The 13109-nt window shown below is 37.5% G+C and overlaps 1 long non-coding RNA gene across 2 annotated transcripts; it reads right to left on the bottom strand.

Annotated features, from left to right (window-relative positions):
• Positions 1 to 349: 349 nt before the first annotated feature.
• On the bottom strand, positions 350 to 13102 carry LOC106498274 (uncharacterized). 2 transcript variants are annotated; one of them, XR_001294940.2, is made up of 5 exons: positions 12665 to 13102; positions 3508 to 3634; positions 2395 to 2476; positions 2120 to 2282; positions 350 to 814 (listed from the first exon to the last, which is right to left on the bottom strand). It is a non-coding gene; the product is annotated as an uncharacterized lncRNA (long non-coding RNA). The 2 variants fall into 2 exon arrangements; XR_001294946.2 differs by lacking the exon at positions 2395 to 2476 and having other exon boundaries at positions 12665 to 13098.
• Between the last annotated feature and the right edge of the window lie 7 nt (positions 13103 to 13109).

Raw genomic sequence — 13109 nt, 5'->3', positions numbered from 1 at the left:
GTAGTATAGTTTCTGTAATTCTGTGATGCTTTCCCTTTTTTTCACAAAATAGATCTACAGAATATCTGTTTTGCTTCGTTGAACCTCCATTGAAGTACACGAACCTCGAGAAATTTAAAATACATCGCAATTTTAACTACATAGCTGCTGTCTTTCAGTGCCATCTAGTGTTCACATGTGAGAAGATGTTGCGACTAACGGAATTGTTCCTCATCTGATCTATTTGCTGTAATTAAAACATTTTGGAAATTCATAGATTTCATTAATAAAACTTATCACTGTAAATTAATAAAATATGCCTATGTATAAAAATTAGAGATATATCTATTAATATTTTTATTTTATGGCATTAATTTCTGACACTGATCTCTCTTACATTATTTAAAATCAATAACACTCACAAATCAAATGTATATATCAGCTATTTACTTCTAGCTACACTGTTCGTGGGGACTAAATAAACTACTTCAAAAGGCAGCAGTTGCAAAAAAAAGAAATGCACTGAAATAACCTGTCATCCAACTTCATTTTCAGCTCTCCCAAAAGGAAGTGGCCACCAAGGTCAAAGCCCAATCAAAATTTACTGCAAAGCTAGGAGTGACAGATCTTTCAGCTCCTCTAGTGAAAAGGAGTTGGGTGGCTTTTGGTACATAGAGAAGAAAAAAAAGAGGGATTATCCAGAGGTCATCAGTCTTCAGCTTCTTATCTTCTCTCCCTTGATGTCTTTCTTTACAGTGACTTCTGGTTCTCATCCTCGTCCATGATCAGCAGCTAAATAGTTCATGACCATTGACAATGTCTTTGTCTGGCTTTGCTATTAAACACATAAAGTTGCTTAAGATAAGAACATGAGGGACTTATGACATTATAAATTAAGATACAAATTCTGCATGTAACAAATAAAAGGAATATAAAGACAGAATTTCATACAATAGTTTTGTGCATACTCTGATCCTTGAAAAAAACAAAATGGAAAAGATTACACTCCCACCTAGTCATGAAAGAATATGAAAGTCATTATTATCTGAATTAGTCTAGTTAAAAAGAAAACAAGGCAAGGTGCTTAGTTATTTTCATTCCAATGAGAATTTAATTTAATTAGTATAATTTCAGATCACATTTCTGGCAGCTGTGTTTATCACACTTTCTTCAAAGGATAGGAATTAGCATTGACTGACATTAGCATCAAAGCTTATTTATCCACCCACCCACATTCTCCCAGCCTCCTGAGTCTGTCTGTTTATTTAGAGCTTTAGTAATACCACAGTAAATACGATTTCATTTCAGAATATACACATTTTTGTCAAAGCATTTAGCATGGACTTCTTATAACATCATGTTACAACCCATCATTGTAGGTGTGACAAAAGAACAGCGAGAAGTGCTACAGGATAGATGTTTTAAATAATAATAGATTGGGAAGACAACAAGGACATGGAGTGGGATCTGGAGTTTCCGTTTCCTTCTTTTTGCCAACAGCATACCTTCAGCTGTTGAAGACTTCTTGAATCCTAAGGCAGCCAGGTCATTGGTGTTTGAACTTACAGAGTTTGAGGAAGCTGGGTCCTACTGAAGACTCAGCTGCCTTTTTCATAGCTGCTTTGTCCTTGCCAGCTCGTAAGGAGGCATAAGCACTATCCACTCATTTACTGTGCATAACTGTTATAATCTATTGTGAACTAAAAGTCATTTCTCACTGGTAAAGGCCATCTTTTATTTCTTATTTCTGCAGCACCTGGCAAAATGAGACTCAATCCCTAATTAGAACTTCTGGAGCACAGGAACAGCGTAAACATGCAATAGCTCAGCTGCCTTTCTGGAGGCTCACATAGACTACTGCCGCATCAGACAAGATGCTGAAGATATCAACAGCAGGAATCTGCTGCCTACACTGCAACCGCAAGCCTTGGGGTGACAAAAACAAGGAGTTAGGATAGGGGCCCGAAGGGTTTATTCTCCCAGTATCATCAGTAGCTTGCATATAGTTATGATTATTCAGGGATAACAAAGAAAATAAGAGGAAATAATGCCACAAGAGGAGACACAGCTCCTTTCAGTTGTTTTCCAAAAAGGAGTAAAGCAAACAACTCTATTTTAATTTTCAACAAGTGGAACCCACCTGACTTGTCGTACCAGTTTCACAGCTGGGTAACCTGTTAAAGATTCCCTCCAAATCTCCATCACATTTCCTTTTTCTCACTCTTGCTCCCAGCTTCCCAACACTGGGAACTTGAACAGTGAACAGCATAGCTCTAAGTTGCCTCCTCAATAGGTATATGATTCTGAAAAGAAGTCAAAATAAATTCAGTTTAGATTGAGCCATACAAGTATAAATTCAATTAGTTACCCTTTGACTGAATATTACTCCATATTTCTTCCATATGGGAGACATACTTCGTTACATCTTCACTGAAAGGACAGAAGAACTGCTACAGACAGAGCCTCTAACCATTGCTGAAGCAAACTTCCCAGAGACCTGCAGGAAGAAAGGAGATGGTGACATGCAAAGAACCTCCTGTACCAATATACTAACACCTGCTTGCACTCCAGGGCTAAATGGTAGATGAAAGTTTAGTAACATGTAGTACTGTGCAAAGTTCATTGCAGATGTTGAATGAAAATTGTAAATTCATAATCCTTCCTCAATTCTCTCTCTCTCTAAAATTCCTATACTTGCTACAGTAGTATCTTCAGCAGCTCTATAATTGCTGCAGATTATGGTATGGTGTACACCAGCTTATTAATAATAAACCTGGCTGCGTTGTAAAGGTCACTCTCTTTTACAGCACAGCTGCCGAACCTCTGTGCAGCAAGGCTGAGAGCCTCCCAGAGGAGGGGGGATCTGGCCGCGGCAGGCAGGAACCTTCCCAGCCGTCCTGTTCGGAGGAAAGCCATTCCCACTAGTCCAAGGCATTAGACCCGTCTGCTCTTGCTGATATTGTACAGGATACTGGACTTAAGAGATAGCACTTGCTCTTGCTTCGGGGCAACAAGGCCGTGGGAACAGATGAATTTCATTAGTACAGATGGCTACACCTGGAATTTTCTGTAAAAGCAAAAAATGCTTCAAGATCTGGTTCCTTTAGCATTGAAGACTGTATATATCAGGTGCTAAAGTGTCCAAAAAAAAAAAAAAAAGATGGGAGAATGACTAATGGGAATAATTTCCACTGTTCTGACCACAGCATTACATTATAAAATCCTAGGACTTAACATGCAGAAGACTTATCACAAGACAATGGTTCTGTGTAATGGAAATCATTTATGTTTCAATATTTCATCCAGCAGTGCAGACAGGTCTGTGGAGTGTTCCACATCAGCTGAAATATTTATTGATTCTGGCCACTAGTTTACATAGCAGGAGTTGAAAGGTTAAGAATTCAAATCTCAAATTTTAAAATTGGGAAGAAAACAGAAATGCCAAGGAAACTAGACACTCAGCAGCCCGCAAGAGGGCCTTTCAGTCATTCACATCATTTATTATGCAGAGATGGGCTAAACACTCACTTTTGCTTGGAGGTCGTGTCATTTTCAGTCTTTCCTGTGAGACTCAGGCATGGGTTATAGTGTGATTTGCATGTAGATGAACGGATCCTCTGCTTTCAATGACTATGTTTCGGAAACTTAGTTTTCACTAGTTCAGAAAGAAAAAAGCTTTTGAGGGGAATATTACTACTGTGAAAATAAAAAAAAACCCTGATGTTCTAAACCATTACACTCAGTCTACCTTTCTTTTTTTTTTTTTTTAAGGAAAAAAAGGCACAGTACATACAACAGAGCACCACTGATTGCATTTTCAGCTGACAGCCCAGTGACTGGAGAATTTTGTTTATTCCATTTAGTCAGCCAGAAACCACACAGACCCATACAAAACCAAGTTTGGAACATGCTTTTCCTCAACTACGATGGAACTGTCAGGGAAAAGCATATTTTAGAAATCCACTCAAAATGTTGTCCAGAGAACTCATCTTGCATAGCACTTTCCATAATGCGCTCTTCCAGATGTTCTTCTCACTGTCTTGATGCGTGTATGTAATCCAAAAAGTGCAAGTAGCTTAGGCAATCTTCAATGTCTCATAATGAGATTATTGTAGGAGCACATCAACTAGGATAAGTATATTCTTCTATTATCTTGCTTGTTCTATAAAGCCAATATACCTTCTTATGATTATTGACCAAGATTTGAGTTTGCAAGGAAAATGCAGAAGCCAGAGAGCAAGAATTCATAAAATCATGATTATTAGTGTTCAGCCACTTGCTTTATTGAATATTTAAAAGGATAAGCTTTACACATTTTCAGTCAGCTAAAATTATTTTTTAAATCATTCTGCTACTCTGATGAATGAGGAAAAATCAGTAGTCACCCAGAACAAAACAGGACTTGAAGACTGCATTAAGTGTTCCAGAATATTGAATTGCGCTGTACTGACTGAAGCAGTACATTTTCCATCTTGGAGAAGTAATCAGCTAATAATGACGGGTCCAAGATCCATGCATCAGAAAGTAAGAGTTTCAGTTAAATGGGAACCAGATGGCAGAAGCTCCAACTATCTCCTTAGCTTAAATAAAGTAAGTTGTAGACACTACAAAGGCCATATTAGACCCTTACTGAGCTCCTTTCTCTCTTCAGTGATGGTGTTGCTCTTTTCTCCACTGAACACAGAAATCGTGCTGTGCTGGGCAGAGGGAGGAGATGTGTTACTCCATGGCCTGCTAGTGATTCATTCATGGCCTATAAATTATTTTCATCAGGGACATATCAGAATGGCAACATTCAGTATTTAATAGCTGAGACACTTTATGGATCATGTTCTGAAATTTCATTAATCTTTGCAAAAGTACTTCTTTGAGAAAAATCCAGTGTCCTTAACTGTTTCATATTCAACACCTTGTACTCCAAGGCATTTTTCACTCAAAGAGTGTTTATCATTTCTCTCAGAACCCTCTTCATCATCTTCAGGTTCCTGAAGACAAAACAATACAACATTCACTAGACAAAATGTAACTGATTTTAGTGACTTCCGTTAGGAGCACTGACAAATGATAGCTATCCCAGTGTTTCTAGATACCTTGAGTATTAGTGGCTCCATTGCATAAGGCTGATATATGGCTGTAGCTTACATGGTGAAGAAAGACACTTGCAATATGAAGAAGCCACAGAACATTTAAAATATATCTTGAAAAGCAACAGAGTGGAAACACTGGCTGCAAACCTGCTATTGTATTTTAGAAATAGACCAGTTTTACTTTAATGACAAAAAACTGCATGAAGTCCATATTAGATATGGAGCTGGAAGGGTGAACTGGATTATTTTACAGCCCAGGTTTCAAGCAGAGTTCCAATTGCAAAGTCTCCTCTGTTACCCTTTTACTCTCAGGTTACTCCTTCCTCTACGTAAGCCCAATAAAATGTGATTAAACAGGCTTGTGTAGATGTATCGGAGGTTTAAATTTAAGACAGAGTTACCAGGAAATAGAAATAGCATTTGATAAAGAAGAAATCAAACCCAAGTGCACAGATCTCTGGATATGTCAGTAGATCTCCTGAGTAGATCTGAGATCTCCTTTTAAAGTTCTGCTCTACCACACCTACAATTTGGAAAACCACACCACCATTTTTCTATGTCCTCTATTTCGAAGTAGACATTCACTTTAAAGAACAAACTGCCACAAACTGGAACTTCAAACCTTAAAGGAAGTGGTGTGGTGACTAATTTGCAAGAATTCATGCCTGATTCATCTCTAAAGTTAAAATTCTATGTAAAATTATCAACTTAGAATTTGAAATACAGACTCAGACATTTTCAAAAAGTTTTTGGGTGCCTCCACCTATAATCAGTCCTCAACAATGCAAAGTGAGCTTAAAATGAGAAAGTGTTCATAAGCTTCTATTCCCATATGTTAAAAAAAATAAAAAATAAAAAAGCTCTTTCTTGTAAAATTTTAGTGCTAGAAGAACTGGACTTCATTGCACTTTTCCTCCATCCTTACTTACAAAATGTCAGCTGCTTGATCAACTATGCAGTGTTTTCTCAAGAAACACTGGGACGTGCCTATGATCAACTAAATGTACAGTAAAATAACCATTATCACAGCAGTCAATAGCTGGTTTCTCAGCATAACAAAGCAGGGCAGCTTATTTGTTCCTGGGAGGAATCAGTAAAAGGATAATTGCAGTTATGCTACATTACTCAACAAGATTACCCAAGAGCTAACAATATTAATAAAACCAGGAATGTTGCAACAGAGTTACACACTTCTAGACACTTTCAGTGGGCTGGTGATAGAAAAGGAAAAACATTTTAGAATTAGATTTTAGGGAGTGGTTTTGTATTACCCACATTCCCAAGAGGTCTTTGCGATTAGACAAAGTTTTCTGAGGTGCTCTGCTATTTCTTGAGATTTATCCCTATGAGGTCCTGCTAACACAATACCCTGACTTTGGCCCCCAACTTGGGCAAATATTGGTCCCCAAAACCCAGGTTGATGTTGATTTCTGATTCTGCTACCAGAAAGTGATACTAGAGCAAACAATCTCACCTCCGACCACTAGGAAACACATCTATATCACCTCTGCAGTGCACCTCCACCTTATCAGCCTGGGGAATAGCACTCCTAAGGTCATACTGACTTTTTATTTGTCCACTTTCAAAGATCATTTACAATCAAAATCCAGTTTAAATACAGTAACTTCAGAACATATAGTACACTAGGACTGGTACACTTTATAACACATAAATTAACAATCATAGTCAAAGCTCTACTAAGGCTTTGAAATAATTTTAAGTAAAACAGTGAAAAAAAGTATTAAAGAGCCAAATTTACTTTGACAGCAAACTGTTCAGGGTTGAAATTGGCTTGTAACATCTTTTGTTGCTTAAATCACAGTAGTAGGGCTTAATAAAGCACAATAAAGCACATCCTATCCATTCTCCTAAGCAAGATACATATCTTATCTATCTTATTCTGTGTCTTGTAGTATTCGTCTATTGCATATTTATATCTAGGTTCGTTGAGGCCAAGCAGTGTGGCCATCTTACCTCCAAGGAACTCACAAGCTGAAAATACACACAAAAAAAGAAATAGTAACTGGAACATCCTCCTTTTACTAAAGGGCTTTTTGCAATGGGCATTTTGTGTGGTGGCAGAAAATGATATGCAACAATCATACATACAAACACATAAGATCAGAAGAGAAGATGATCCTGGGCATATCCATTTATTTGGTGCAAATCTATGCCTTACTCAAGAAAACTCCTTTTTAGCCCAGCCTTTGAAATTTTTTCCAAAGGGTTCTCCAGCATTTCTGGGATAGTCATACCTCACTTACCCTTTTTACTGTCTTTAAAATGTCTTCCACACTATGCTTCAATTAAATCCACCTTGGTTTAATTCATCGTAAGACCTCATTACTACCTCAGAAGAATTCTCTCTTCTATCTACTTACATACACCTGCCTTGCTCTGTATAGGGGAAGAAGAAATGGGTTTGACATCTCTTGTATTGTAGGAGGCTGCTGATCTTTGAAGAAAGTGAACTCATTGCAACTTCTTTCAGGCCCTGCCTCTACAGACACAGCGCTGCCCTGCCTGCAGTGAACCGACAAAAATGGTCTGGAATCAGCCTCAGCCAACAGAGTCATAGTCTCAGAAAGCTGGCATCCAGACAATATGTTATTGGCAGCAGTTATTATTATGACCCATTTTCTTTTTCTTTATGCCCTCAGTTCCTGCCTCTAGGCCAGTTTCTACTATTTCACTAGTCCTTGTGCCTTTTCTTTATTTGCACCATGCTTTCCATTTAGTTATGCTAGTCCAATCTCAAATGCCCAGCTGTTTTTCCCAGACTGGTTTATATTTTGTTTGAACATAACTTATTTGCTGCCTGCTAATTAATATACCTTACTGACTGTCATACCAACAGTGATATCTTTCATTAAGTTTATGCGACACTTATCTGAAACATTATTTTCAGTTGTTGTTAGAGCTGAGGTATTTTATGCCATGCAGGAAAAAAGGGACTTCAAAATGTTAGAAAACATGAGTATAATCATGGATTTTCTTTAGTCCACATTAAAACAACTCTTCAACCTTTTCACTGCTGTAAATCACAGAGATACCAGAGCATTTCAGAGTCTTGAAATCTGGCAGGGGCAAAGGGCTACTGATTCAGCTTTTGCTATCCTTTTGAAAATTTGCCCAGGATCCAAATACCCAAGTTGTAGAGAAGATCCATAAGTGGAAGGGACATGGGGCATTTCACAGAATTATGGTTTGTTTTTTTTTCAGAATGGTTAAGTTTTTCAGAAAGATGAATTTAGATTGGACTTAAAGAGGTTAAAACAATGCTGAGTGGCAGAGTCCAGTGCTTGAAAGTTAGGAAATATGTTTTGGAGTTTGTTTCATTTTGGAGGGGATCCTAAATCCCCTACTTATCTTGAATAATGGAAAAGGGACTGTGTATCATGCATCATACTTCTGCCTACAACTCACACCTCCTTACCAGTGGGACAGAGCAGGCAATGACTTTGGCTGGATGAGAACTGCAGAGTGAGGAATGCCGCTGTCTGCAGCAACCTCACCTGTAACCACTGTGAACCTGGCAGATGCCACTGAAACTGAAGCCTGGGGAGTGAGAAGGAAGAAAAGGTGGTTTCATAATAAAGGCAGCTGAAAGGTGACTCAGAGAGTTAGATACTACGGCAGGCTCTGCCTTAGAGTTCCCATATGATCCCTACGTGAATTTTGACAGTTTGTAATTGCATGATGTGTTCTTGCTGGGCTCCAGTTTGAAACACCTGCAGTCTGCTGGCAGAAGTGTTGACCATTCATAGTTGCTATAGAAGGCTACAATAGGAGCACTATCCACAGTGTAAAACGCTTAATGACCCATAGCATTTCTAACTGGATACCCTAAATGCTGACAATTTTGGCTCTCATTTCTCTATTGTAAAAATTTATATTTACAGAGCATTCAGATACTTTTTGTGACACCACTCCTGAAGAGCCCAGGAGGAATGAACAAGTCCTCATTCTGGACTGCATTTGGATGTTGCACAGCAAATAAAAGAGGACAGACTGCATGGGTATATAAAAGACACTAAGAACAGACCATGCACTCTTGAATGAGTAACTATCCTATCCATAAAGTCAGGCAGTGGTCTTCCGGAAAAAGTGGTTCATGATCTTGTAATTAAAGCCTATCATGATACATAAGAACAAGGGACTGAACTGAGATTCCATAAGCAACCCTAGTTCTAGCTATTCATACTTTTTGAGTAACTAATATTGCCATCTTAAGTTGTTTTTCGGTGTTTAACTGCAATATAATAATTTTTAACTAATACATTGTATGGTAATAAGCAAAAATTATTCTAAGCATCTGCCATAATGTTATAAATAGAGATGTGGTGTTTATTTTAAAAAAACACTGGCAGGAAAAAGTATATTTAATATAAGAGGATGGAATGAGAACAAATAGCTTCATATGGCTGCAAATAAAAAGGGTCAGCCATGGGTCTGATTGTTCTTAGAAAAATTGTTTTTCTGTGAAAGAATATACAGAGATTAGTTCACAATATTTCACTGTCAGCACAGAGGGACGTACAGAGCAGGGCTCTGCTTTGGACATTTATACTTAATATTTTCATTAGCAAATGGGTTGATGCAATAGATAATATATCTATAAAAATATCTTTGCAAACAAGCTGAGAGCAATATGTAAAAGAGGAATACAATTCAAAAGAATGTCTATAAAAGAAATAATTCTGAAAAAAAAGGCTATAAGGAAATAATTTCAGGGTTCTGCACTTAGCCAAGATGGGAAACAGCTGCTTAGGTAGCAGTCATGCACTATTCTGCCTCCATGAGCCCCAGCTGGAGGCTTCTGTTCTGTTTTGGGCATGACAACATTTGAAAAGCATGTGGCCCTGTTAGAGAATGTCCAGAGTTACTCATTCTTATTGCTGTCCTATCTCAGAAGTAAGACTAAGGCAGAAAGATGCAAAGAGCTGGTGTTGTTTAGACTACAGATGGAAAAGCTAAGGGGAAGCATGGCAATAGTCAAATATGGAAAAAGATAATGAAAGACAAAAGAGTAATTTTGTTAATAGGATGAGAAATAAACTTAAAATTCAGTCAGCAAGATCTAGGTTAAACACAAAGAAAAGCTTTCTAATGGAAAGGGTAACAAAACACAGAATTGATTACCTAGGGAGGTGATGCAGTAACCATTGCTAGGAGTCTTTTAGAATAAATTTAACAAGCATGCCAAGAATGTCCAAATGGACAGACAAAATGCTCAATCCTTAATTAGAATCATCCTATTTTGATATTATTGCAAGTGCTTTCCGCCACATTGTTCTAACTATGAAAGTAGCACAAAATTTATAGCGTACCTCACATGCTCTATTTTGGTAATTAGCTACTTTTACAATTATCAGGCTTTTGCCATTGTTTTTAAATTGCTCTTTTACCCACACTGAGGCCACTTCTAGTTACCCAAAAGCAACAGGAGTTCCTGTTTTGCTATGGTAAAAAATGTCCTTTCGAAAAGACTGGTAGGCTAATACCAAGCTATCTAGTCTTAAATTCTTTCATTTTTCATACTGTTTATGATGTCTGACTGAAGGAAAATATTTAGTTTGAAGTATTTTAAATCCTGGTGATAAACCCTTGAGATAATGCCAGGAAATATTAAAAAGAGGACTTTGTTTTTTGAATAATGATTGCATTCCAATTAATCTATCCTTAAAGTAAGCTAATCAATCATTAACTTACTTAAAGTTTAACTTACTTCAGAATAACATACTAAGAAATTAAGTGGTTGCATTTCAAACTGTTCAAAACCAGAGATACAGCCCCCAGGAGAGTCTGGACTACAAAGCAAAAACAAGAAGAAAGCTTTAATGTAAAAAACAAAGCCAAGTTCATCCATGAAGTTGCACTAAACACTGTCCTGTACCATGCAGCTGGCAATATGAAATGATCCACCAGCATGCAAAGAAGAAAACTAGTGGCCTGTTTAATTAATCTCCTCAGGCTGTTGTCCCTGGCCAGATTCAGATAATATATCATGTGCTTTGAATAATCCCTCCATGAACAGCAGTTTTCTTAACTACAGTGAACATACATAACAGCTATGCAGCGATCTGAATTTGAAAAGATGTCTCAGAGAAATATTACCTGGAGGCACTTGTGGGAGTAAAATCATTTGAACCACTTCCAAAATCAGGCCAAAATGGGGTAGTTTTAAATATTTTTACAGACTTTTTTCCTTTCCCCCTAGCAAGAGCATCATCTTTCAGACAAATGACCGTGCTTAGCTTATTAAATGCTTTAGTTTTTTCTCAGGTCTTTAGAAACTTGTTTCATTCATGCTGCATTCCCTTCCTCCTGCTATCCCTCCTGAGCTCCAAAAGACCAATAGCTGGGGCTCACTATGCCAAGAGGCTGCTGCTCCTCCTGCTCCTCTTCTTCCTCTTCCGTGCTGTGTTCTTCCACGGCGTCACCATTTGCAAAATAAATTATCCTCTTTGGAGGTTTTGCTCCTTCAAGGTCCTTTTTGTCCCTCTCCCTCTTCTGTAAGCTAGCATCCTCTTCTTGCTCAAAGATGCCCATCAGGAGCACAATTTTAGTATAGTAGATATAGAAGGTACAAGGCTATTCTTGATGTTTAAAGGATTCTTATAATTCAGAATAGCATGATTGAATGTGAGGATTTCTTTTAACCCATCTTCTCCCTGAATTATAAAGCATTCCAAACAGTTCAGTCTAGAAAAAGAGACAAGAGCCCAGGACTAACATCAGAAATAGCCAAAAACCAACTTGTGCACAGCTGCTTTAGAGCAGCTTTTGAATAGCTATGATTAGCTGCATCAGCTACGGACTCTTCTATTGATCTACAAGTATGCAGCTTTTTTCAGTTAAGTCAAAATATACAGTGTCATTCAGTAGGAGAAACTGAAAATAAAAATGTATTAAAAAAAAAAAAACTCAAGAGGACCAAATCCTGCATCGTAGAGACGGGCCAGTATCTCAAAACATAAGCCTACATGCGTAATTTGCTGTAATTAAACAAGCAACACCTCAAAAGGGCAGCAAAAGGCTGACACCCTAGACAAATTACATTTTTTTAAAGATTGTGCTCCTTTTATGCCTATTTTTAATTAATTTTTGCTTTTTTTGCTTGCCTAACAACTTGATCTTTGGTGGGAATGCCCAGTAAGGCCTGCAGAAATATTTTCATTTTTAACTGAAGTTATAAAACAGAAGATACAACTACACATCAAATAACTAAAAAATCCTTGAGAACATACAGCATCATTGATATTCTCTTAATCAAAAGTGCAGTTATATTTGTGTACTGCTATTTATTCTTTATTTGCATCTCTCTTGCTGTAAGCCAGTTAGGGGAAAATAGCATACATATATTTGTTACTATATATATGTGAGACTTTGTTACCGGATAAAAGTTAAGGAAAATAAAGATTTATAATGATAAGAAAATTAGACAATGAAATTACTACCACAGTGCCATACAAGAGTAATGTATCAAAGCTCCTTATGGTAGAATTTTAGCATTAAGCCACTTTAAGAAGCTATGGCATCAAATAGATACATTTGTGAAAAATACCTGGCATCAACAAATTAAAAAGGAAACTCACCTGTAGAATTTCTTGGGGGTTTTCCATCACATAAAAAAAATGCTGAAGAAAAGTATTTCCCATGACAAATAAAGAGGAGAAATAAATTTACTCACTTAAAAAAACCCTTGCCTTGCAGCATTAGCGGCAATGCAGAGAGGGTGGCAGATGAGAAAACCCAAGCTTAGAGCTAGAGGACGCAACTATCTGAAAGGACTGCTTGTATTTGAACTGTGGGTAGCTTCTGACAATTTGCAGGCTTAGCCTGAGATTAAGAACAGGTAAAATGGGGAGCGGTGCAGCAAAAAAAAATCATGAGGCACAAAGGCACAAGCCTATGTAAACCGATACTCTTCACGAAAGTGTTTAAGAGGCAGCTGCAAGTTTTCAAGTATGCTATACTTGGGAGTAATTTTTAGTATTCTGCCTCCTTAGGCTAATTTTCATATAGAAACTGAACCAAAGC

Source organism: Apteryx mantelli, chromosome 3 (genome assembly GCF_036417845.1).
Source record: "Apteryx mantelli isolate bAptMan1 chromosome 3, bAptMan1.hap1, whole genome shotgun sequence".
NCBI classification, from domain to species: domain Eukaryota; kingdom Metazoa; phylum Chordata; class Aves; order Apterygiformes; family Apterygidae; genus Apteryx; species Apteryx mantelli.
This window is presented reverse-complemented; position numbering and strand designations above follow the sequence as displayed.